The following is a 3,163-nucleotide window of genomic DNA, read 5'->3' as shown; positions in this document are numbered from 1 at the left end:
AGCACAATACAACAGTTAACAGACACATTCCCTGTCCACAGAGAACTTCGAGTCTAGAGGTGGGGAGATGGACTTTAATATAAGTAAATACATTTCAGATATGTACATAAATTCGGTGGGGCTGGTAGGGAGGAAGAATGAAGGGAGCAAGTCAGGGTGATGCAGAAGGATGTGGGAGACAAGGAAAGGGGCTCTTAGTCAGGATCAATCTCCCTGAATCTAATTAACACACCTTTCAGTAGAGAGACATTTTTAAGGGAATTAGTCAAATAATTACCACGTTGATCTCTCATTAATTGAAAAAGTCCCCTTTTGTCTCAACAGAATCTATTTCTAGAATACCTCATGACTGGCAGAAACCACAGCACCATGACAGAATTCATTCCTTTGGGGTTAACCAGTGATGACACCCTTTGGGCCATCCTCTCTGTGACATTACTCCGGATCTATATGGTAACCTTACTGGGAAATCTCAGCATCATCATGTTAATTAGGGTCAGTTCCAAACTTTATACCCCGATGTACTTCTTCCTCAACCATTTAGCTGCAGTTGATATTGGGTATTCCTCCTCTGTGACACCAGCAATGATTGGGGGCTTCTTGGCTGATGGCTACACAATGCCTTTGGCTGGCTGTGTTGTTCAGGTATTTTACATTGTGACTTTTGGAACGGCTGAGTGCTTCCTGCTGGCTACTATGGCTTATGACCCATACACAGCTGTGTGTAGCCCACTGCTCTACTCTGTCAAAATGTCCAACAAATTCTGTGTCCTTCTGGTAGTTGATTCCTACATAGGTGGTTTTGTGAATGCTGGGACATTTACCATTTGCTTATTAAATATAAATTTCTGTGGGCCTAATCAGATGAGCCACTTTTTCTGTGATTAGTATCCTTTAATGAAACTTTATTGTTTGGACATTTTGGTTATTAGAATCATTCCTTCTGTCTACTCAGGGTCAATAATAGTGTTCACTATGCTTGTCATAGTCATTTCTTATGTATATATTGTCTTGAAACTCCTGAGGATGAACTCAAAGGAAGGGAGGCACAAAGCTTTCTCCACATGCACCTCCCACCTCACTGCTGTCACACTGTACGATGGGACCATCACTTTCATTCATGTGATGCCCATATCCAGTTATTCCATAGAGCAGGACAAAGTGGTGTCTGTGTTCTACAATTATGATCCCCATGATGAATCCTCTGATCTATAGCCTGAGGAACAAGGATGTTCAAGAGGCCTTTAAACAGGTGATTGAAAAGAAAAGGATTTCCTTAACTATAATGATGCATTGACACTGTTATAATGAGGGATTCATAAAGAAGACAAGTTTCCAGGGTTGCTTTATTGACTTTTGCTGATGAGCTTTTTAATCATTAATATTTATTAGAATGTCACTTCATATCTCCCTCCTATCCCCAATGAAGGCCTAGAACTTATTCAAAACCAAGTAGAGCTTCAAGACATGAAGTTATAGAAAAAGCCCGATTTTAATAACATTGAAAATGCTCCCAAATATCTCTGAACCTTATGCTATTCTCATCACCACTGTCATTGCCAAAATCCTGAGAAGAATTAGGAGGAACAGCACAGTCTGTAGAATCCTGGGAAAATCCTGCTTCAGTTACAGACTTTAGTGAGCTGCAAATGTTTTTGCGACCTGTGTTTGAGATGCAACTGTCAATGAAGAATTGTCCTATGAATCGAACCTCATGTCAACCAATAGTACAAATATATCCTTATGTCTAGAGAATTACAGTTAATGTGGGACATCAAAAAGCCTGTTGTTAGTAAAGTTTTTCTATTCTATGAGTTTTAGAAGATTGAGTCAGGTTTCACATATTCCCAGTGGCAGACTGGCAAAGATGATTCCATTAACATACTCTATGAAAGCCTTTTCTGGCCCACCTACTCTTCTCACTCAAATCATTCCTTTACCTTTAGAGATCCTTACAATTCTATCCACTCTGGGGAACCCAGTAGCTTTTTCGTATATATCCTGTTGCCCAGTCTCAGAATAAAATCATCTGAGGGACAAAGAAAAATCTTCAACACTTGTGCCTCTCATTTGACCACAATTAGACTCCATCCTGTGTGTCTTCAACTACTGTCCCGTCTCCCATCTACTCTTATTCAGAAAGTGTTGCCTCAGGGAACACATTAATTCCTCTGCAGTCCTGGACTCTCAATTGCTTTCTGATCTCATGTCTTTTCCTGCCTCCCGAACACCTCCAAATGGTAACCTGCTGTCACTTTGAGCTTAACTGCTCATCTTTCCTCCCTCTTAAACCTTTCCCTCTTCTTATATTTCCCATTATTATCAGCTCCATCTTCATCATCCCTGCCCCAGAAATCTGTAACCTTGGTGTCCAACCATGCTATTTCCTCTCCACCCTTCTAGCCACCACCTTGAGTCAAGCCTTCTTCATCTTCTGGCTGGATTGCCAACTGCTTCTTTACTTGTCACCCTTTATTCAAATCTCTTTCCTCTTCAATTTAGACTACATTTAGCCGCTCAGATCATCACCTTCAGGCGACATCACACCCCTTCTCAAAAACCTTCAATGGTTACCCATTTCTACTAATAATGGGATTTAAGATTTTCCACCAGTTTTCTCCCTCCTACCTACCTTCTGTCTTCCCTTACTATGACCTATCTCACACTTTCCTCTTCCTAAACCCCTAACCTAAGTTTCTCACTGTTTCATGTTCATGACTGTCAAATTTCTGACCCATTAGTCATAACCTTCCCTCATGCATACGCCCTCAAATCCCTCAAACGATGTTATTGGCCTTCTGATAGCTTTCTCCTGCTTAAAGCAATCCTCACTTTACGTATTGGCCACCTTAGTACTTATCTGAATACCTATTTACGTTTAATTTAATTGCCTACTCTTCAACATTTGTACCTCAACTGTTGTTCTTTTGCCTATTGTTTGTCGTGTATATGTGGCTGCTTGTTTCTCCCATTTTACTGTAAATCAGTGAGGGCAGGGCGCCCTTTAACTTCATCATATGTTTCCAAGTGCTTAGTACAGAGCAAATAGAAGATGTTCAGTAAATGCCCTGGATGGTGAAGTATGGCACCCATTAAAACCCAGGTATGATATCCAACTGTTATATTAGTTTTCCCAGTGATCTCTCTTAGAAATAAATGGGAA

At 40.6% G+C, this 3,163-nt stretch overlaps 1 pseudogene; it reads left to right on the top strand.

Annotated features, from left to right (window-relative positions):
* The first annotated feature begins 333 nt into the window (after positions 1–333).
* Positions 334–1,297, top strand: LOC119945265 (annotated as a pseudogene).
* The last annotated feature ends 1,866 nt before the right edge of the window (positions 1,298–3,163 follow it).

This window comes from Tachyglossus aculeatus, chromosome 24 (genome assembly GCF_015852505.1).
Source record: "Tachyglossus aculeatus isolate mTacAcu1 chromosome 24, mTacAcu1.pri, whole genome shotgun sequence".
Lineage (NCBI taxonomy): Eukaryota > Metazoa > Chordata > Mammalia > Monotremata > Tachyglossidae > Tachyglossus > Tachyglossus aculeatus.
Note: the sequence above shows the minus strand (reverse complement) of the source record. Positions and strands in the feature narration are given on the sequence as shown.